The sequence below is a fragment of the Periplaneta americana genome, chromosome 3 (genome assembly GCF_040183065.1).
Source record: "Periplaneta americana isolate PAMFEO1 chromosome 3, P.americana_PAMFEO1_priV1, whole genome shotgun sequence".
NCBI lineage: Eukaryota > Metazoa > Arthropoda > Insecta > Blattodea > Blattidae > Periplaneta > Periplaneta americana.
The window spans coordinates 198,480,167-198,505,279 of record NC_091119.1 but is presented as its reverse complement, the minus strand read 5'-3'; the positions used below and the strand labels follow the sequence as shown (position 1 = coordinate 198,505,279).

Genomic DNA, 25,113 nt, shown 5'->3' with positions numbered 1-25,113 from the left:
GATTTCCGTGATGCCAGTCGTGCGTCCCGTTCGAATTTGAACGGTACAGACAGTAGACAGACAGACGATAATGCGGGGAGGCATATAACTGTTCAGTGCACAAAACGAATGAGACGCCTGGAAGACTTTCTTTGCAAATCTAACTCGTTCACCTTCATGAGATAAAACGAAGAAACACACACTACATCAAGGCTACCGTGGGCGGGTTCACTGAATCCTAAAAGAATAAAAAATAATAATAATTTGGCGAAAGTTGCCTTGTGCTTATATGGCAATCTGCAACCTACCCGAAACATAAGAAAATATAGCATACGTGGATGTTGGCATGGCAACAAAGCGCTCCTCACCACTAACAAAAGACAGCAGCTTGTGAGTAGCCAATATTCAAGGTGAAAAATTTACAGAAAGTCATGAGCAACACACTGCTATAATTTCAATTTCAACAATGTAACAAAATCGATTATATTATGATCATAATCTACAGACTTTACACTATGTATTGACATAGTGTGACGTCATTAACTTCTATCATGTGACCACAAGCAATGTTTGCAAAATGGTCGACAACGATGGTTCATTTTGATAGCGTCATTAAATTCCTTAATTAAATTGCATTGTATTGTATTTATTAACATTCCATGGTATTCATACATTGCTTTACAGATAGAATATGGAACGAGTCAAAAAACTTAATACTATTATAAAGTCTTAATTTATAGTCACAGTCTAGATGAAATATATACAGACGAGATTTACAATATAGTCTACTAGTACAACACAAAGTTTTAGTATCAATTTCATGAAGCGTTGTTGAATGTCATGAATTCACCTACAGAATAGAAGGCGTGAGATATTAGGTACTTCTTTAATTTGGCCCTAAATAATCTTATGTTTTGAGTTTCATGTTTTATATCGATAGGGAAGCTATTAAAAATTTTTACTGCCATATAACGGACTCCTTTTTGATAGCATGATAGACTTGCCGATGGAGTATGAAAGTCATTTTTGACTGTATTTATGCTATGAACTGTTGAATTAGTTACAAAGTTTTCACGATTATATAAGAGGAAGACTATTAATGAAAAGATATACTGACAAGCCATGGGCATTATTTGTAGTTTTTTGAAAATAGTCCTACACGATTCCCTAGATTTGGCACCTACTATTATTCTAATTACTCTTTTTTGTAATAGAAATATACTGTTACTATCTGTGGAATTTCCCCAGAATATTATTCCAAAACTCATTACCGGGTGGAAGTATGCAAAGTATATTGTTTTTAAGGTATTGATATTTACTATCTTTTGCATAGATCTAATAGCAAACCAAGCTGAATTTAGTTTGGGGGTAATTTCTTTAATATGATTTTTCTAATTTAACACATTATAGATTTTTAAGCCAAGACATTTGGTTGTTGTTGTTTCTAATAGGGGTCTATTGTTAATTATAGTCACAGTCTAGTTTATACTAGTATAACACAAGGGTTAGTATAGATACTTAATACAAGACAGAAATATTAATGCAGTCTGTTTATACTTCCTTATATGAACTGTTCAGTATTTAAGAAGCACTGTGTAAAACTACGTCCTAGTTTTGAATGTAAAAAAGCCTACAGGTAGCGCAAGATGTCAAAACATAGAAATGCAGTTTTTAAAACGCAAATTCGTTATTTTGTTCTCCTGTAAAATTTTCTTTCACGACTTTAGGTCCCTTTTCGCGCAACGGGTCACATATTACAAAATAAAATAAAATTAAAAGTAAATGCCACTTAATTAACTCTCGAAGAATATCAGGGTTAAGCATGAAATTATTAAATGAATAACGGTACAAATTAATATTGGATGTACGAGTATATTATATCTACAGACTAAAACTTATTTTATATTGAATGTTGAGTTTTGATAATATTTCGGCTACCATAATACAATTATAATTTTTACAGCTACGTGCAATTGTTTTTCTTTATTCCAAGGAGGCGTAGATAGGCCTAATTATTTGTATCTTCTGCTTTCGAGGAAAACAATAGAATGCCTTAAGAAAACAGCCGAAAACAGACTACAAAATGAATGCTATTACTCACAAATTCAGTGTTACCAACTCGATTCTTAAAAATCCGCTATGAGACCGTGCAGAAACCGCTGAATTGCTATATTGGTCAATGTAAAATTAGATTATTTTGCCGCTGTGAGTGCTAAAAATAGCTGCTAAGTACCTATATAAGCAATACAAATTTCATAAATTTTATCCGCTAAACTAACACTGAAAAACGCTAGATCTAGCGGGAAAACCGCTGAAATGGCAACACTGCTCACAAGCCAAATTTAAACAGACTCGTGTCAATAATGTAATGTCACCTTTAAACTCACGGTTTTTTTGACACAAGATTTATTATTTGTGGATATGTGATCTGGAAATAATTATCGCGACAAGAAACATTCCCTACGTTGAATTAAATTACCGGGAAGCTATTAGTACCAAGAGCTCTTACTGTTAATATTGTAACCTGATATTTAAAAAGGATTAAACCCTAACACTCACTGCAACAAAACCTAATTTGACTTTCTTTAGTTTCCGTAGTTAATAAGTCACTTATGGACAATGGCACAGAGGCAGAGCTGCTCAAATATCCGCTCTATGACGTCTTTCTCCACCACCCAGTGCCTTTGGCCTCGCCGGAACTGGATTCCGGCTCCACAGTTCGTTAGTTCGACTAACGGCTCCTCCTATTTGATCGATAATATATCAGATCTACCTCATAAAAAAAAACATAAATACGAGTTTGAATAAAATCAGGGAAAGGATTGGTTACTGGTGCTCTACACGTATATTGTTTAGTCAACTGTCCTGGAATCTCGTGACACCATTAAGGCATCATTCATGAGGCAACTAAGTTAGGAGATAATGGAGTTTGGTGGCTAGTTCCTTTCCCCCTCCTTACCGTACATCGCTAACTAGTAACGTATTTATGTCCGATTATTAAAGAGTCCTCTGAAGTTAAGTATTTAGGCATAATTTTCGATAATCATTTAAAATGGAACCAACACATTAATTACCTTTGTAATAAATTACGTAAAATAGTATATTATTTTGTTTTATTGAGGAATTACTTGTCAATAAGTTTATTACGGACAATTTATTTAACTTTATTTCAATCGTTAATTATGTATGGAATTATAGGATTGGGTAGCTCATTTAAATCCAATTTTAATCCACTTTATTTATTACAGAAGAAAATAATTAAAATATGTCTTCATAAACCTATTGATTTTCCATCTCAAAATTTGTTTCTAGACTTTAATGTACTTAACGTAAGACAAATTTATTATATTGTATTAATAAAATTCATACATAAAACTCGAAATAATTTTGAATTGTACTCTCATAGTTATGAAACAAAAGGTATGAATTCTTTAAGATTGTTTGAACCAAAATGCAACACTGTTACAGTATTTAATCATAGTAGTAATTCAGGCCCAAGAATATATAACAAATTTATATTTAAATATCCTAATCTTGTCAATTCTAATAGTTCTAGTATTAAATTTAAAAAGTTATGTATGGATTTTATAAAAATTGAAAAATTGTAAATTTAAATTTATATACTATAATTGCACAGTAGACATAAGACAAATTGTATTGTATAATTATTAATTTCAATTCAGGAATCCGCCCCTGAGCACGAGTTCTACTCTTTCAGGGGCGAGCTAAAGTTTTTCTGTATATATTATATTTTATGTTACAATTATTAGCAAAATAATAAATAAATAAATAAATAAATAAATAAATAAATAAATAAATAAATAAATAAATAAATAAATAAATAAATTTCACGAATCAGCAGGGAGCGAAACTTGTTGCCCGATAGGAGAGAGGCAAGTGGTTTCAGGTTAACTGTGTTCTAGAGTCCCTCTACTGTGTACAGCAGTGGCAAAAAAACCGGACCGACCCTTATAGCTGATTTCAGAGCCTTGTTCACTCTAGAGCACGATAGACTGGTAACTAAGACTTTCGTGGTTCGAATTCTTCCTGGGAAGGAAACTTTTTTTTTTTTGTTCCTTATTCAAATTTATTTCCCAATACTTTTAGATTGCAGCGATATTTTACTACTTAATTAACTTATTATTCCCAGAACATGAATTTTACCAGCAATCGAAAAGTATTGGCAATAAATTTGAATAAGGAATAAAAAAAAGTTTCCTTCTCAGGCAGGATTCGAACCACGAAAGTCTTAGTTACCAGTCTATCATGCTCTGGAGTGAACAAGGCTCTGAAATCAGCTACAAGGGTCGGTCCGGTTTTTTTTGCCATTATTGTATTGTATTGTATTTATTAACATTCCATGGTATTCATACATGCTTACAGCTAGAATATGGAACAAGTCAAAAAACTTAATACTATTATAAAGTCTTAATTTATAGTCACAGTCTAGATGAAATATATACAGACGAGATTTACAATATAGTCTACTAGTACAACACATAGTTTTAGTATCAATTTCATGAAGCGTTATTGAATGTCATGAATTCACCTACAGAATAGAAGGCGTGAGAAATGAGATACTTCTTTAATTTGGCCCTAAATAATTTTATGTTTTGAGTTTCATTTTTTATATCGATAGGGAGGCTATTAAAAATTTTTACTGCCATATAACGCACTCCTTTTTGATAGCACGATAGACTTGCCGATGGAGTATGAAAGTCATTTTTTTGACGTGTATTTATGCTATGAACTGTTGAATTAATTACAAAGTTTTCACGATTACATACGAGGAAAACTATTAATGAAAAGATATACTGACAAGCCATGGGCATTATTTGCAGTTTTTTGAAAATAGTCCTACACGATTCCCTAGATTTGGCACCTACTATTATTCTAATTACTCTTTTTTGTAATAGAAATATACTGTTACTATCTGTGGAATTTCCCCAGAATATTATTCCAAAACTCATTACCGAGTGGAAGTATGCAAAGTATATTGTTTTTAAGGTATACAATAGAAGGCAGCGTGGGTCGTGTCCCGTTAAACTACTGTGCCTTAGTTGTTCGTTGTTTACTTGTTTTGTGTTGCAGTCGACGAGTAACTTTTTTAATTAGTTATTTTACGACGCTTTATCAACTGCGACGAGTAACTTACATCATTGACTAAGAGACCACAGAATTCCGTATTAATTTCGAGTTGTTTCTCTTTTGAACTAGCCCGTCAATATATTTTCGCTAGTGTTTGATAAATATCTACACTGCGTCCATCACGTCAAGTTTGAAACGGCAGAACACAGAAGGACGACGGCCAGTTGTGAATAGAACTTATTACTACAGGTAGGGTAAACAGACAAAAGGTGTGGAGGCTGCAGAGAGTCAGTGTCAAGGTTACGAACAGCAGAGGGCGGTGAGAGATATCATTGTGTTCGAAACGTACAAACAGTTGAATGTCGCACCCACGCGTATTTGGAGCTATACTTGTTTCTTTTTTTTAAGATGGGACATGGCAGGAGCGTTGCGATCGGAAAAACAACTGAATGTCACATAGCGTGGTAGGCCTGTTGCTATGGTAACAACCGAAGTTGGCAAAAGAAAATGGTTAGGTTTAACCCTTAGGGTATCAAGTAAGCTGATCCGGACTATGTAACGCGTGTAAATGTAACTAAGTGGTTCGGGAACATTTTTATCACACTAAAAGTACACGACCTTCATGAGCATCATTTTGTGGCAAATTTTATGGTCGTCTGTTCTTATCGTCTCTCACACGTGGTTTCTTCCCATCTGCTCAACACTTCACAGCTATGCCGTACAATAGATCTCATTCATAAGTAAGCAGAGACAGGAGTGGCGGAAATAAACGAGTGAACAGATTTCTGAAATCTCCAACTCAATGGAGTGCCTAGATAAAGCTTCCTTGTCGTCCGAGACTCAGTCTGTATTTATTTTGTTACTCAGCATTACAGATAAATTGGAGAGCGCCACCAGATTATATCCAAACTATATTTAATCTACACAAAACAATCTATATCATACCACCTTCTTCCAAATAAATATCCAGAATTCGAATTAACCAACGAATTATTTCTTTAAAACTATTCTTAATATAAGGATTTATACAGGGGCATCATTTTATTTTTACTTCAATTTTTATTGTACTTGAGTTTTTTAATGTACTTCACTCCCACCCCTTCAACCGTCTTCCACACAGATCCAAGACCGCATATACTGTCATAGTAGCCACAGTACGTTCCAAAAAATGTTCGCATTTTCCAGTGACGAGAGAGCTTTCAATATTGAATCATTTTCGCACAGGTACTGTCGTCCATTTGCCTACGTCGTATCCCGGTTTCCCAACCAGCTTTTATTCGCCAGCTATTGGCTAGGCTGTCTTAGCTCTTTTCTGATAACATTAATTTCTGTTAGGAATTGGACGCCTACGTAATATTATACAACTGTTTAAAATAACTTAAATAAAAGGGCCTCGTTAAGTAATTAACTGTCACGTGATTTCCCTCCTTTCTACGACCCTGCGATATAACCATTTGGACGGACAGTATGTCTGAGTAATTTTATCTTATGGGCAGAAGTGAAGATTAATTTACAGTACTTAAGGTACTCTTTTATAGAGTAAATACAGAATTATTTCAACATGAGTTACTAGTACGAAGAACTGGTAATTGGAATTAAGTACAATATGCTATAGTGCGATAATATGCACATTAGAACTGAAGCCTGTATCGAAATGTGTTTAAATAACCATATTATGATTATTTTTCAATTTAACTTCATTCTCTATATTGTACGCTAATGTGCTGTAGACAGTATAATATACACTGCATAATGAATACGTCCTCATGGACAGCTCAGTTCGTGAGTAAAAACACTCATTGTCAATACTGTACTGTATTTTGATTAAACAAAAACCTAATGAAAATGATTAAACTCAAAAGCGCAATATTTCAAAGTTTACATAAATGGATGAACTACTTTTCTTCCCTCCTATATCTAGTAAAGTGATTTGTTTGTATATTACGTCAGTATCATCGAACTCCAGTCGTGGAAGGGGATGATCCAGAGGTATAGGCAAGTTAATATTAAAAATGTTAGTAAAAATAAAATGATGTCCCTGTACACTTGAATACAATAATAATAAGTAGGCCTAATGAGCGTGTAGTGTACACAATCTTAAACACTGTGGTGCTTTATCTATGTTCAGACAAAACCTAGGCTAGCAATGATAGCTAAAGAAAACACTTCAACTTTCTTTGCGTTAAACTTGTGTATTAGAGTATATCGAAATGTGTTTTTTTTTAATCTAAGGGTTCGAAAAAGTTGCATTATTGTGCCAATGTTTCGCAAAAAAAATTTGGACCTCCTAGAAGCACTTTTAACTGAGCCCTAAAGTTTAGGGTATAAAGTAAAATTTTTCGAATTTGAACCTTTATTTGTAAGGTACAGTAAAATGCTCAAGTTATCCCTTCCAAAGTGTGTTGTTTCAAGTTATTTGGCAGTTTGTTGCCCGTCTCAATGTAATCCCAGGTGCACACACACAAACACGTGCATGGCATCATGAGATGAAGATATTACGTAAGTAATTTGCTACCGAAAGCAGAATCGCAAAAAAAATTTGGACCTCCTAGAAGCACTTTTAACTGAGCCCTAAAGTTTAGGGTATAAAGTAAAATTTTTCGAATTTGAACCTTTAATTGAATCGGTCATTGCAGAAAGGGGATAAGTCATAAAATCTTACTTTTGAGATAATCAATAAAAACTGCTTTCTTCTTCCAATACTGGAGTAATCATTATAAATATTTTTCCTTACTTTGTTTATGAATAGTGAAGTCTAATACATCAAGTTAGACATCTCACATCTCAAACACTTTTGTTTAAAGCTGTTTAATCGAACCATGACTTATCCCCTTTCTGCAAGGAATTGTTAAATATAAAAGAAAAAAATATATAATTTACAATTTTGGGCTAATGTAATATTTGAAATTAAACTAAATGTTAATAATTACAATGATAACGATGTTTCTGTGTGTAATTACTACATTACTATCACCATTTACATAATTATTTTTGCATTTTAATCATTATTCCAACTACAAAAATGTACCAATATGTGATTTTATATCACAGTTTTAAATCAAAACTCTACTTTTAAACTAATACTTAAAAACTGCATATAGGAGAGCACAATAAAAATACACTAAAGTACTACACAAAATCATTTGTTTCAATTATTATAGAGTGTATTGTTAGACGTTGGAAACCACGTCATTTGTAGATTCCTTGTCACAAGATGGCCAGTTCAGGATCTCTTCGTAAAAGGAAGTGTGTTCCAATGGAATGTATTGCCTCACTTTCGATGTCTCCAAGTTTTTTTCGTATTAATGGGAATTTTAGCATTGTATGCTTTTGTGTAGGTATTACTATGCGTCCAGAACCTGGGTTTTTCATACAGAATCTGTTTCTTCATTTCACTACTAATGAAGAAATTGGCAGTCACACATCCTGGATCATCTTTAGAGTAAACAAATTGACTGAATTGTGCTGAAGAAAACATATTCTTATCTTTCTCTTTCTTCCTCAGTGTGTCTAATGAGTTGGTGGTTTTCTTATAATGCTCTGGCCACCACTATTTAAAATTCAAAATATCAACAGTAGTAACTGATTCTACAGAAAATCTGTTGTTTGTGTTTGCCTGGTGGATCAAGGTATTGCATTGCTCTGGCACATATACCCTGTCTGTCTTCCTTAGTTTGCGCTTCACTACACCAAAGTTGCGGTCACAGGGAAGAAATGAATGGCCTCGTTGTGGAAAATAATGAATGATTTTGTTAAATCTCCCCATTTGGGTCAGTGCAAGCAACACTCGAATTAAGGTATGATTTTTATTTTGCCCTCCACAGTTATCAGAGGAAAGTTACAATTCCTTGACTGAAGAAGGGACATTATTTTCAGTGAAGTTCAGAAGGAACACACTTCATTTGAAGATTTGTGCCCTATAACTTCATGATAGGAATAGAATTGCGCCGTATGGTCTTTGAAATTATTGTGAATGTTGAAAATTGATGACCCAAAGTTGCGTCTAAACAAACAATGAGTAGTTTCTTATCCACATTGTTCTCCTGTCGTACGGGCTGCTACAGACTTCCCAATGGAATTGACGTTCCAATCCCTTCAGTTTATTTTTCTTATTTACATTTCTCCGGTAGTTAATTTCATTGCGTTTACGTTTACCACTAATAACATAGTTTTCTTCCCATGGGTCACTTACTACTTCTAGCTTATCTGTCATTTTCCTTATCAGCTGATGGGCGCGTAACTTATTAGATCTGCGGCACTCAGTTGCGTCACGTCGTCAGTCAGTGCAGAAAGAAGGTAAGTCGCTGACTTGTCCCCTTTCTGCAATGACTGCTCTGCTTATGGTACTCTGCTTTGCGTTGAGGATGAGCAAATTTGTCCCATTTCTGTATGGAAATGTGTGTCTAGGTCTGGAGAAAGCAGTGGCACTCTTAACTCATTTTCGCGTTTTTCATGACTTATCCCCTTTCTGCAATGACCGATTCAATTGTAAGGTACAGTAAAATGCTCAAGTTATCCCTACCAAAGTGTGTTGTTTCAAGTTATTTGGCAGTTTGTTGCCCGTCTCAATGTAATCCCAGGTGCACACACACAAACACGTGCATGGCATCATGAGATGAAGATATTACGTAAGTAATTTGCTACCGAAAGCAGAATCGCAAAAAAAATTTGGACCTCCTAGAAGCACTTTTAACTGAGCCCTAAAGTTTAGGGTATAAAGTAAAATTTTTCGAATTTGAACCTTTAATTGAATCGGTCATTGCAGAAAGGGGATAAGTCATAAAATCTTACTTTTGAGATAATCAATAAAAACTGCTTTCTTCTTCCAATACTGGAGTAATCATTATAAATATTTTTCCTTACTTTGTTTATGAATAGTGAAGTCTAATACATCAAGTTAGACATCTGACATCTCAAACACTTTTGTTTAAAGCTGTTTAATCGAACCATGACTTATCCCCTTTCTGCAAGGAATTGTTAAATATAAAAGAAAAAAATATATAATTTACAATTTTGGGCTAATGTAATATTTGAAATTAAACTAAATGTTAATAATTACAATGATAACGATGTTTCTGTGTGTAATTACTACATTACTATCACCATTTACATAATTATTTTTGCATTTTAATCATTATTCCAACTACAAAAATGTACCAATATGTGATTTTATATCACAGTTTTAAATCAAAACTCTACTTTTAAACTAATACTTAAAAACTGCATATAGGAGAGCACAATAAAAATACACTAAAGTACTACACAAAATCATTTGTTTCAATTATTATAGAGTGTATTGTTAGACGTTGGAAACCACGTCATTTGTAGATTCCTTGTCACAAGATGGCCAGTTCAGGATCTCTTCGTAAAAGGAAGTGTGTTCCAATGGAATGTATTGCCTCACTTTCGATGTCTCCAAGTTTTTTTCGTATTAATGGGAATTTTAGCATTGTATGCTTTTGTGTAGGTATTACTATGCGTCCAGAACCTGGGTTTTTCATACAGAATCTGTTTCTTCATTTCACTACTAATGAAGAAATTGGCAGTCACACATCCTGGATCATCTTTAGAGTAAACAAATTGACTGAATTGTGCTGAAGAAAACATATTCTTATCTTTCTCTTTCTTCCTCAGTGTGTCTAATGAGTTGGTGGTTTTCTTATAATGCTCTGGCCACCACTATTTAAAATTCAAAATATCAACAGTAGTAACTGATTCTACAGAAAATCTGTTGTTTGTGTTTGCCTGGTGGATCAAGGTATTGCATTGCTCTGGCACATATACCCTGTCTGTCTTCCTTAGTTTGCGCTTCACTACACCAAAGTTGCGGTCACAGGGAAGAAATGAATGGCCTCGTTGTGGAAAATAATGAATGATTTTGTTAAATCTCCCCATTTGGGTCAGTGCAAGCAACACTCGAATTAAGGTATGATTTTTATTTTGCCCTCCACAGTTATCAGAGGAAAGTTACAATTCCTTGACTGAAGAAGGGACATTATTTTCAGTGAAGTTCAGAAGGAACACACTTCATTTGAAGATTTGTGCCCTATAACTTCATGATAGGAATAGAATTGCGCCGTATGGTCTTTGAAATTATTGTGAATGTTGAAAATTGATGACCCAAAGTTGCGTCTAAACAAACAATGAGTAGTTTCTTATCCACATTGTTCTCCTGTCGTACGGGCTGCTACAGACTTCCCAATGGAATTGACGTTCCAATCCCTTCAGTTTATTTTTCTTATTTACATTTCTCCGGTAGTTAATTTCATTGCGTTTACGTTTACCACTAATAACACAGTTTTCTTCCCATGGGTCACTTACTACTTCTAGCTTATCTGTCATTTTCCTTATCAGCTGATGGGCGCGTAACTTATTAGATCTGCGGCACTCAGTTGCGTCACGTCGTCAGTCAGTGCAGAAAGAAGGTAAGTCGCTGACTTGTCCCCTTTCTGCAATGACTGCTCTGCTTATGGTACTCTGCTTTGCGTTGAGGATGAGCAAATTTGTCCCATTTCTGTATGGAAATGTGTGTCTAGGTCTGGAGAAAGCAGTGGCACTCTTAACTCATTTTCCCGTTTTTCATGACTTATCCCCTTTCTGCAATGACCGATTCAATTGTAAGGTACAGTAAAATGCTCAAGTTATCCCTACCAAAGTGTGTTGTTTCAAGTTATTTGGCAGTTTGTTGCCCGTCTCAATGTAATCCCAGGTGCACACACACAAACACGTGCATGGCATCATGAGATGAAGATATTACGTAAGTAATTTGCTACCGAAAGCAGAATCGCAAAAAAAATTTGGACCTCCTAGAAGCACTTTTAACTGAGCCCTAAAGTTTAGGGTATAAAGTAAAATTTTTCGAATTTGAACCTTTAATTGTAAGGTACAGTAAAATGCTCAAGTTATCCCTACCAAAGTGTGTTGTTTCAAGTTATTTGGCAGTTTGTTGCCCGTCTCAATGTAATCCCAGGTGCACACACACAAACACGTGCATGGCATCATGAGATGAAGATATTACGTAAGTAATTTGCTACCGAAAGCAGAATCGCAAAAAAAATTTGGACCTCCTAGAAGCACTTTTAACTGAGCCCTAAAGTTTAGGGTATAAAGTAAAATTTTTCGAATTTGAACCTTTAATTGTAAGGTACAGTAAAATGCTCAAGTTATCCCTACCAAAGTGTGTTGTTTCAAGTTATTTGGCAGTTTGTTGCCCGTCTCAATGTAATCCCAGGTGCACACACACAAACACGTGCATGGCATCATGAGATGAAGATATTACGTAAGTAATTTGCTACCGAAAGCAGAATCGCAAAAAAAATTTGGACCTCCTAGAAGCACTTTTAACTGAGCCCTAAAGTTTAGGGTATAAAGTAAAATTTTTCGAATTTGAACCTTTAATTGTAAGGTACAGTAAAATGCTCAAGTTATCCCTACCAAAGTGTGTTGTTTCAAGTTATTTGGCAGTTTGTTGCCCGTCTCAATGTAATCCCAGGTGCACACACACAAACACGTGCATGGCATCATGAGATGAAGATATTACGTAAGTAATTTGCTACCGAAAGCAGAATCGCAAAAAAAATTTGGACCTCCTAGAAGCACTTTTAACTGAGCCCTAAAGTTTAGGGTATAAAGTAAAATTTTTCGAATTTGAACCTTTAATTGTAAGGTACAGTAAAATGCTCAAGTTATCCCTACCAAAGTGTGTTGTTTCAAGTTATTTGGCAGTTTGTTGCCCGTCTCAATGTAATCCCAGGTGCACACACACAAACACGTGCATGGCATCATGAGATGAAGATATTACGTAAGTAATTTGCTACCGAAAGCAGAATCGCAAAAAAAATTTGGACCTCCTAGAAGCACTTTTAACTGAGCCCTAAAGTTTAGGGTATAAAGTAAAATTTTTCGAATTTGAACCTTTAATTGTAAGGTACAGTAAAATGCTCAAGTTATCCCTACCAAAGTGTGTTGTTTCAAGTTATTTGGCAGTTTGTTGCCCGTCTCAATGTAATCCCAGGTGCACACACACAAACACGTGCATGGCATCATGAGATGAAGATATTACGTAAGTAATTTGCTACCGAAAGCAGAATCGCAAAAAAAATTTGGACCTCCTAGAAGCACTTTTAACTGAGCCCTAAAGTTTAGGGTATAAAGTAAAATTTTTCGAATTTGAACCTTTATTTGTAAGGTACAGTAAAATGCTCAAGTTATCCCTTCCAAAGTGTGTTGTTTCAAGTTATTTGGCAGTTTGTTGCCCGTCTCAATGTAATCCCAGGTGCACACACACAAACACGTGCATGGCATCATGAGATGAAGATATTACGTAAGTAATTTGCTACCGAAAGCAGAATCGCAAAAAAAATTTGGACCTCCTAGAAGCACTTTTAACTGAGCCCTAAAGTTTAGGGTATAAAGTAAAATTTTTCGAATTTGAACCTTTATTTGTAAGGTACAGTAAAATGCTCAAGTTATCCCTTCCAAAGTGTGTTGTTTCAAGTTATTTGGCAGTTTGTTGCCCGTCTCAATGTAATCCCAGGTGCACACACACAAACACGTGCATGGCATCATGAGATGAAGATATTACGTAAGTAATTTGCTACCGAAAGCAGAATCGCAAAAAAAATTTGGACCTCCTAGAAGCACTTTTAACTGAGCCCTAAAGTTTAGGGTATAAAGTAAAATTTTTCGAATTTGAACCTTTATTTGTAAGGTACAGTAAAATGCTCAAGTTATCCCTTCCAAAGTGTGTTGTTTCAAGTTATTTGGCAGTTTGTTGCCCGTCTCAATGTAATCCCAGGTGCACACACACAAACACGTGCATGGCATCATGAGATGAAGATATTACGTAAGTAATTTGCTACCGAAAGCAGAATCGCAAAAAAAATTTGGACCTCCTAGAAGCACTTTTAACTGAGCCCTAAAGTTTAGGGTATAAAGTAAAATTTTTCGAATTTGAACCTTTATTTGTAAGGTACAGTAAAATGCTCAAGTTATCCCTTCCAAAGTGTGTTGTTTCAAGTTATTTGGCAGTTTGTTGCCCGTCTCAATGTAATCCCAGGTGCACACACACAAACACGTGCATGGCATCATGAGATGAAGATATTACGTAAGTAATTTGCTACCGAAAGCAGAATCGCAAAAAAAATTTGGACCTCCTAGAAGCACTTTTAACTGAGCCCTAAAGTTTAGGGTATAAAGTAAAATTTTTCGAATTTGAACCTTTATTTGTAAGGTACAGTAAAATGCTCAAGTTATCCCTTCCAAAGTGTGTTGTTTCAAGTTATTTGGCAGTTTGTTGCCCGTCTCAATGTAATCCCAGGTGCACACACACAAACACGTGCATGGCATCATGAGATGAAGATATTACGTAAGTAATTTGCTACCGAAAACAGAATAACGCAACATCTTCTAGCGTGTCATCATATTACGTCACTAATACGTCAGTAACTGCGCGTTTGCAAAGATACAATTTATTACTTGGGAGGAGTTGGGTCGGAGTTCAACCTCTCCATGATTTGACACTGAATTAACTTGCAGATTGATATTAGTACATATGTTTTCGGACGAGTCGTTTGTGTACAAGTGGCGATCATGACGAGGACTGTCAATATTCAATCTTTACTACTCAATCTTTACTACTCAATTCTTCTTCTTCTTCTTCTTCTTCTTCTTCTTCTTCTTCTTCTTCTTCGGTCGCCACAATTTTGTTGTCCTATCTTTTACCTTGAACTCTTTAATCACATCTCCCCATCCGAGTCTGGATCTTCCATGTGTTTTGTTATAAATTTTCTTAACTAATTTGTCATCTATCATTCTATTAACATGACACTTTATTATTTGTCTTTTAACAAAACCGATTATATTTTTATTATGTACTAGCCGTACCCGTGCGCTCCGCTGCACCCGTTAGAAATAAATATAAAGTAATTATATAATTAAAATAGGACATTTGATCCAGGGAACATTCGTGTTTGATAGAAGGATAAATCGTTTATTATGTTACTTAATTTAAATTTAATTAAAGAATTAAAATGCGATCATTTTGATCCAGAGACCACTCATTTCGTCATAAAAATTAGTTTAGGAAATACAGGAAACGAATGTACAGAATAGCCTATCAAGTTTTCTGTGCATAAGAATATATTTTAATCTTACCTGTCCTCGATTCACTCAGGAGTTACTGTGATAACATTATAGCATTATGTCCATCTAGAGAAACTACACTTTCCAATGGTGAAATAATAATTAATTATACAAATCGGTTAATTAAGCTTCTGATATTACTTCATAGAAACGCAGAAACATTATGTGTAGGCTATCTTTCATAGCTTTCGATTGTTGTTGTCCAAGGCCCCTTATAGACGAAGTCATTTGTTTTTTAATTCATTACACGGCCTTAGATGGCAGTTATTTTAATTTTAAAACTCATTTATCTCATTAAATATCAGTCCTATCAAAATTTTTCAAAGAATAAAACTTATCGGAAATGATTTTTAAAGCAATTTTTATTATGTAACATTTTTCATAAAAATCAATAATAAGCGAGATATTTCGATTTATTTAATTCAGGCCCCCTTATAACCCCCCTTTTAAATAATGTATTTTGAATGCCATATAGCCTATAATCTAAGTTACAACGAACTTAATTTATATTCCAATTTTCATCGAAATCCGTTCAGCCATTATCGCGTGAAAAGGTAACAAACATACAGACAGACAGACAGACAGACATACATACAAAAATTTCAAAAAAGCGATTTTCGGTTTCAGGGTGGTTAATTATACATGTTAGGACCAATTATTTTTGGAAAATCGAAAATTACCAGAAAAATTTCGGCTACAGATTTATTATTAGTATAGATGCTTCTGTAGGTTCACTGTTTGTTTAGATCAGGCCTGCACAAGGTTTGCGCTCTCCGAGCCGGCTCACAGCTCATGAGCGGAATGCAGATATTAGCTGCGCTCTGTATAACGGTGGACTGGAAGAAGGGGTGATCTCGTACAAAATAAACACAAAAGGAAGTTGTACTATTACGGGTGCTTATGAAATGAATCCCCGTTCAGTGTTTGCAAAACTATCTTGGACTATTATTAATTAATAAAGAAATATTTATTTTACAGAAGTAATAGAAATTCTATAGCTACTTAAATGTACAAGATCATTTTGTTATATTTTTATTTATCAGTACATCAAAACGAGGTTTTATGCTGTTGGCAGCTGAAAGGAACAGTAGCCTACTGATCGTAATGAAACATCAGTTACAGATGTTCGATGTCTGCCTTTATTAAAGTTGATTATAGAAAACAGTTGCTCACAAATATAAATGTTGAGCCAAACATAGCAATCATTTTCACAGTCAGCCTGTGTAGTCGTGGATATTATTGCTAATGTTTAGTCTTGTAAAACTCAACCAGGCTAGTAGTATTATTCAAACGATCTTTAGCCCTTAGGTCACATTGAAGATCAATAAGTTCGAGCTGTAAATCGTTAAATGTTAAATGTTATGTTCCGTCTTTTAGATTCCTTCATACCATACTGTAGCAGTAGGTAAGCAACGTGAAACAGTTACTGAGAATAGGCCTACACATTGCACTCCACTAGATAACTGAGTGGTCGTTTCCCTCTCCTCTACCTACAGCAAGTCTATGTCATTCTGACATATCTTCCTTTCCGGTTCGGCGAGCGGTAAACACCGCTCTCCCGCTCCGAAGGATCGCTCGCGCTCGTTGAGCGCTGTTTGTGCAGGCCTGGTTTAGATTCTCCATATGTCATTTGGTTCTTTTCTCGGTCCATGTATTTTTCTAAAAATTCTGCTTTCAAAAATCCTTATTTTTTGTTTTATAAATTCCTATGCGACCCGGTTCTACAACCATAGGTTACTACTGATGTATAACGTATCATCTTGATTTGTTTCGAAATAAATTTGCTTTTGGAGAATAAGTTTCTATCATGCCGTAAATATTACACAGAACACAAATAAGTAACAAATTTAACATTCATATTTGCATATTAGCCCTTATTATTTTGAAGTTACATCTGTAGTACTCATTGCAATAAGGTGTAGCTTTCAACTTTTTCTAACCGCTTTGTTGATTATATTATGGCCGAACAGATGGCCTTGAAACCGTGATCATGAATAAAACAGTCTGTAAATACATGGATATTTATTTCTTAATGGTTCTGAGTTTAGATGGCCATGATATCGTGATCTTATAACCTCTCCGACTTGAAATATCTATTTAATACAAATTTATACTATCCTAGAAAAAAACATTGTATGATACACATTCGTAAAATTATCTTTATGGCCCTCGTGTGTTTGTGAAACTTGGCTTCGTCTCACTTCACAAACTTTACACTAGTGTCAAAAAGATAACTTTACGAATTTGTATCATAAATATTATTTTTATCCCGTGTTACTGAACCTTTTGTAGGGGAGTAGTGGGTACAGTGAGACACAAAATATTAAGACGTATGTATGCAAGTGAAATTTCAAGTATTTTTAAAATCAAGTGCATCAGAAATATACATTAAAACATACATAAACAGAAATGGTAATAGATAAAGGACATAATATACAATGCGTGTTTGTCAAAAAAATGCAAATGTCTCATTGTTCCCATTCAGGAGGATACAGTGAGACACCACAGTGTCTATTAACGGAAATTGAAATGATTTACATTTATTTCAAAAGAAAAGAAAGCTTGCTGTGTCTTTATCTTACTACGTTCTGTAGACTTATTTAGAATCATTTTGATGTCTGACTTCGAAACCATTGAAACATCAGCAACATTTGGAAAAGTGAATTAATCCATGACTTTTCAAACTTTTGCGAAAAAAATAAAATGAATTTTTGGTGACAACAAAGCTTATAATTATAAGAATTTAATTTAATTCTTTATCATTTTTTAATATTTTCTTAAATTTTGTGAATAGTTTTTTATTTAAGAAATCATTAAAATATAATGTATCCATTATTTTAAGCTATAGTTCCTAAATTGCTTTCTAGTATGTTCATTTTTAATGTTAGTTACCGGTAAGTGTAATATAGTTACAGTTTATTTATCATTGGTAAATGGGAACAGTGAGACGTCTCAGTGTACCCTTCAATGGCATGTCTCACTGTTCCCTTTATGCATAGTTCGTTTAAAATGGCGTCATCTCTTCAAAATCAAAACAAGAAAGACGAAACTTTGCCAAACATAACGTCAAATACCATAGTATTAGGTAACAAAACATTCATATTTTTATTTGATTTGTATATCCAATATAATCTTCATTAAACACAAGCCAAAATTTTACTTCTAGAGTGAAAAATTACTAATTATTTTTTCATGACTCACCTTTATAACTACAATCAAATCGAGTACGAAAATACTGTTACTTTACTCATGCTACATACAACTCCACTGTTACCAACATCTCAACATCAAAATTTACCATCTAATAAAAAATGTCTCACTGTTCTCCCTGTCTCACTGTACCCACTTCTCCCCTACTGTTAAACCAATTTTCGTTCCAAATTCTCTTGCTTCAGTAAATGCTTAACAAATGAAAGAGGGCATTTCGTGTAGCTGGGATGCATGTTGGAAGATGTTGTTGCCTTCGCTAGTTGGCCTGACATACTAAGGGTTTTCCCCCCGTTGCCTTCCAACGTGGCGGCCCAGGTTCTATCCCTGCCTGAGCCACGATGGAATTTGTGGTGGACAAAAGCATGCGCAAGGGGATTTTCTCGGGATTTTCCCGTTTCCCCTAACTAGTATTATCATTCCACCATACTCCATAATCATCCTGACTGGAAGGTCCCGAGCCAGGTCTCCAAAACAAATAAAAAAATGGCTGAACAGTTGCATATATTTCGTGTTTAACCCTCCTGCTACCAATGGGGGGTAATAAGATTACTCAACTGATGATTTTTAGTATGGTTTCCATTTTTCTCCACACTTATTTTTTTAAATTCCTTGTTTTTGTCCGTTACACGTAGCGTACGTCTACAAATATTTTGAAATAAGAATAACATATACAATTCATCTACTTTAAGAAGTAATTCGCTTTATTCATCTGGGGTAATCTTGTTATTCTCTTTGGCAGTCTGTATCATGTAAATTCCAGGTTATGAAATTCAATCTGTACCTTAATTTTCTTCATTTCTGAGTTTGTCTGGTTCCAAATTATTTTCTTTTGTGATATTTATATAATTATTCATATTGTTATGTATATTATCATTTTTTTTTACTTTTTATTCTTATGTGTTACGGTATGATTATTCTAAAAGCGATTTTGTTACAAATAATTATTATTGAGACCTTTTTCGAGATGTTCATTGTAGTAGCTTTAGGTGATGTTCGAATATTTTAATTTCAAGAAAACTAATTTGTTTTATGGGTTTTATATTTTTATTTATTTGTTTTTGGAACTTTTTATTGATTTTTAAATTGTATTTCATTATAAACAAATGTTTTGGAGATGTTCATGGTTGTATAGATTGTCTTCCAATATTTCAACAAATAACTGAAATGATTTCTAATTTATGTTATAATACTGTGACATTCATAGTTTGTAGCTGTGTTTTTTCCACCATGTCACACTATAGAGGGTGTAGGAGTTTATCTTGAAATACACGAGGCAAGTTTAAATTTACTGTATACCTTATATTGTTAGCAGTAACATATTAGGTTCTCAATTTTGGTGTACGTTTTCAACAATTTGGATCGGAACTTTTGAACCACCCTGTATTTAAAAAAAATAGGACGATTATTTTGCATTTTTACATTTTCTGGAGGTCTACAATCAATAATACATAAATGGTTAAATATTCCAAATGCTTAAAAAAGACCAGTACATGATTTTGATGGGGGTAATTGTATTACCCTCCTTGGTATTAGCACAGTCACGAAGCTTGAGTTTTGAGGATGCTAGAAACAATAGACTGTGACGGTTCTATTTTGCGTTGCCTGTAATGAGACGATATTAGTGATCCTAGTGGTGAGCAACTATCTAATGTTTGCATATTTACTACGTATTGAGCTTCGCGACTGTATATACTAGACTGTGGTATTAGTAAGCTGTAATAAACCTTGGTAGCAGGAGAGTTAATAAAGACTATTATAATATGCCAGTCGTTCTGGACTTTCAGTGATGTCATGCATCTTTGAAAACAAGTTTAACGCACAAATTGCAGTCTATAAACAATCTTGTTTCCTGAGTATTCCTACAATACTTTTCCAAGAACGCTTCCATCAGAATGCGTAGGACTGCGAAGTCGGTACCTTTTGTCTAGAAGGCAAGTTGCAACAGGATTTCCGTAGCGACGAGACTGAGACCTTCGCCTTGGAAAATTTGTTATGCTTTGGCTGCTGAAATGTTTTGTCGCGAAAATGAGACAGGAAATGAGAAATCGCACACGTGAGCAGAGTAACCCGATACACACTTCCTTTCATTCTACTGCCTGTAAGAACGTACGCTCTGTTGTAACTGTAAGTGCTCCGCTATGTTGAGAAGGAAAAAGCAAAATAAATGCATATGGGTACAGACTGTTTCAATACGTATGCGATTCAGTTTAGGGGGCAAATTCAGGAAATTTTGTATGTAGTATTCTAAATAAATTCCTTTCAGAACGAAAGTTTCATTTATTCGGATCAAATTTCTGCAATATTAAAGGAAAAAGCTTTTTTTTTTCTTTCCAAATCATGTATTATCACAATACACTGCTCTCTTAAATTGACTGAGCATATTGAGAAAATGACACTCGGGAGAAAATTAAACACAGAATAAATATGGGAAATGCATATTATTATTCAGTTGAGAAGCTTTTGTCATCCAGTCTGCTCTCAAAAATCTGAAAGTCAGAATTTAAAAAAACAGTTATATTACCGGTTATTCTGTGTGGTTGTGAAACTTGGACTCTCACTTTCAGAGAGGAACATAGATTAAGGTTGTTTGAGAATAAGGTTCTTAGGAAAATATTTGGGGCTAAAAGGAATGAAGTTACAGGAGAATGGAGAAAGTTACACAACGCAGAACTGCACGCATTGTATTCTTCACCTGACATAATTAGGAACATTAAATCCAGACGTTTGAGATGGGCAGGGCATGTAGCACGTATGGGCGAATCCAGAAATGCATATAGAGTGTTAGTTGGGAGGCCGGAGGGGAAAAGACCTTTGGGGAGGCCGAGACGTAGATAGGAGGATAATATTAAAATGGATTTGAGGGAGGTGGGATATGATGATAGAGACTGGATTAATTTTGCAGAGGATAGGGACCAACGACGGGCTTATGTGAGGGCGGCAATGAACCTTCGGGTTCCTTAAAAGCCAGTAAGTAAGTAAGTAATGCAATATATTTAAATGTATTAATTCCACTTAATTATGTTATTAAAACATCATTGTAAATCACAGATCATACACGTCGTAGATCCCCCTGCCAGAGCCTGGGGAAGTTTTCTACGCAACCTTGAACGTTACTCTGCCTTATTTTTTAAATGAACGGAATTACAATAACTGGCGAATATTTATTTCAGTTGGTTATTTAACGACGCTGTATCAACTGCGAGGTTATTTAGCGCCGATGAAATTGGTGATAGCGAGATAATATTTGGCGAGATGAAGCCGAGGATTCGCTATAGATTACCTGACATTAACCTTACGGTTGGGGAAAACCTCGGAAAAAACTCAACCAGATTATCAGCCCAAGCGGGAATCGAACCCGCGCCCCAGTGCAACTTTCAATCGGCAGGCAAGGGCCTTAGCCGACTGAGCTACACCGGTGGCCACGAATATTTACTGTATGTTCTGAAGAATATTACCTTCAATGGATCACAGTTTTTATTTTATTTATTTATTTATTTACTTAACCTGGTAGAGATAAGGCCGTCAGGCCTTCTCTTCCCCTCTACCAGCGGATTACAACTACAATATTAAGAATACAATTACAATTATAATTACAATTAATATTAAATTTACAGATACAATCAAAATCAAAGTACTAAAGGATTAACTGATTAATAAAAGCTAGACAATTTATTGTAAAAGTTAAGAAGAGAGAAATATTTTTTTTTATTAATTAAGTAAAAATTAAACCTACTCTACGCAGTAAGAAAATGCTTAATAAGTTTGCTTTTGAACGCTACTAAATTCCGACAGTCTCTGATGTCACTGGGTAGGGTATTCCACAAGCGCGAGAGCGAGATTGTGTATGATGATGAATACGATGATGTCTTATGTGTTGGTATGGCTAGTATGCGGCTATTTTGCGTGCGTGTGAAGAGATTATGATATGATGACAGGTAACTGAAACGGGAGGCAAGGTAGATAGGTGTAGAGGTGTGAAGGACTTGGAAAAGGAGAACAAGAGAATGAAAATTTCTACGTTCGTTAAGCCGTAGCCTTACTTACTTACTTACAAATGGCTTTTAAGGAACCCGAAGGTTCATTGCCGCCCTCACATAAGCCCGCAAGCGGTCCCTATCCTGTGCAAGATTAATCCAGTCTCTATCATCATACCCCACCTCCCTCAAATCCATTTTAATATTATCCTCCCATCTACGTCTCGGTCTCCCTAAAGGTCTTTTTCCCCCCGGTCTCCCAACTAACACTCTATATGCATTTCTGGATTCGCCCATACGTGCTACATGCCCTGCCCATCTCAAACGTCTGGATTTAATGTTCCTAATTATGTCAGGTGAAGAATATAATGCGTGCAGTTCTGTGTTGTGTAACTTTCTCCATTCTCCTGTAACTTCAACCCGCTTAGCCCCAAATATTTTCCTAAGCACCTTATTCTCAAACACCCTTAACCTATATTCCTCTCTCAGAGTGAGAGTCCAAGTTTCACAACCATACACAAGAACCGGTAATATAACTGTGTTATAAATTCTAACTTTCAGATATTTTGACGGCAGACTGGATGATAAGAGCTTCTCAACCGAATAATAAAAGGCATTTACCATATTTATTCTGCGTTTAATTTCCTCCCGAGTGTCATTTATATTTGTTACTGTTGCTCCAAGATATTTGAATTTTTCCACCTCTTCGAAGGATAAATTCGAAGAGGTGGAAAAATTCAAATATGTGGGTCCCTATCACCACGGCATGGCGCGTCCTCAGGTTGCGGATAGAGGAGACGGCCTCCAGATATGGAGGGTAGCTGCGAATATATTGAATAAGCAGTCGTGGACAGCCGATAAGGGGTGATCCCTCCAGCTTGGGGGTTGGGCGAAGGGCTAACAACCCATCACCGTAAAAAACAGCTTGTTACGAATCCCTACAATAAGCCGTAGCCATGTGAAAAAAAATGTTTTACTTATATTATTTTTATAATTTTAACATAAAGTAGCCAGGTCGCCAAGTGAAAATTTTCGTCGCCACAAAGAACATAAAAGGCGCCAGAATGGCGACAAGTAGCCACATCTGGCAACTCTGTTTGTATGGTCAATTCTGCCTCACATTGTATATAATTCGAAGTAGAAATAATAGATGCCTCGTGTGTTCAGTAATCAATTATTTTATCTCCAAAGAATGTGTACAACACTCCCATGATAAATACTGTTATCTTTATGTTTCTACTGTGTCAAAGATGATAGATAGTTTAAACCGTTTAAGATTAGATGATTTCCTTCAAGGCTGGCGTCGGGCCTCATTCCTTGAGACAACAGAAAAAAGAACACATTTATTCAATAGGGATATATTATGCGAAGTTTTACCGCTAGATGGCAGGAGCGTTCCATGCGGCGCAACACATGTTGTAGGGCTATGTTATGTCATAATTGCTACAGTTGATTACGTTTTCCCTCTTGTTGGTTTTCAGTGCGTGTAAACATTATATTTTGTTACTAGCCATACCCGTGTGCTCCGCTGCACTTGTTAGAAATAAATATAAAGTAATTACATAATCAAAATAAGACGTTTGATCCAGGGAACAACTTTTACAACAGCGCAAGATAATCTACTTTGCTCATTACCCAATTTTTTTTTGCATTGCATTTATTGCATATATATATTTTATGTATTTTAACACGATTCAATTGAGCGTAGTTAAAATTTGAATTATAAAATAATGAATTGCTAAGCTAACGTACTATTACTGCGTACTAAATCAATACACTCTCGTTGTTCGTTAATTCTCCGAGATTAAAATGAGTGTACATAAATATTATTTTAAGAAATACAGAAAACGAATGTACAAAATAGCCTATCAAATTTTCTGTGCATAAGAAGCTATTTTAATCTTACCTGTCCTCGATTTACTCAGACGTTACTGTAATAACATTATAGCATTATGTCCATCTAGAGAAACTACACTTTCCAATGGTGAAATAATAATTAATTATACAAATCGGTTAATTTAGCTTCTGATATTACTTCATACAAACACAGAAACATTCTCTGTAGGCTATGTTTAATAGCTTTCGATTGTTGATGTCCAAGGCCCCTTATAGACGAAGTCATTTGTTCTTAATTCATTGCACCGTCTTAGATGGTGTTATTTTAATTTTAAAACTCATTTATCTCATTAAATATCAGTCCTATCAAAATTTTATAAAGAATAAAACTTATCGGAAATCATTGTTAAAGAAACTTTAGTTATGTAACATTTTCCCCAAAAATCAGTAATAAGCGAGATATTTCGATTTATTTAATTCAGGCCCCCCTATAACTCCCCTTTTAAATAATGTATTTTGAATGCCATACAGCCTAAAATCTAAGTTACAACGAACTTAATTTGTATTCCAGTTTTCATATAAATCGGTTCAGCCATTATCGCGTGAAAAGGTAACAAACATACAGACAGACACAAACAAAAATTTCAAAAATGCGATTTTCGGTTTCAGGGTGGTTAATTATATATGTTAGGACCAATTATTTTTGGAAAATCGAAAATTACCAGAAAAATTTCGGCTACAGATTTATTATTAGTATAGATTATTTTGTATAATCTAGAATAATTTAATATAATTCAATATTTTCTTACGTTATAATTTAATTTAATTTATAATAAATAATAACGTAAACCTGTATAATATTGAGCGATTCCCCGAGATGGGT

General features: G+C 34.8%; 1 protein-coding gene across 1 annotated transcript in view; it reads right to left on the bottom strand.

The window, feature by feature from the left end:
* Positions 1–25,113, bottom strand: part of Roc2 (Regulator of cullins 2) — a 298,758-nt gene that overhangs the window by 40,226 nt on the left and 233,419 nt on the right. The gene's annotated exons all lie outside the window — the stretch shown is intronic.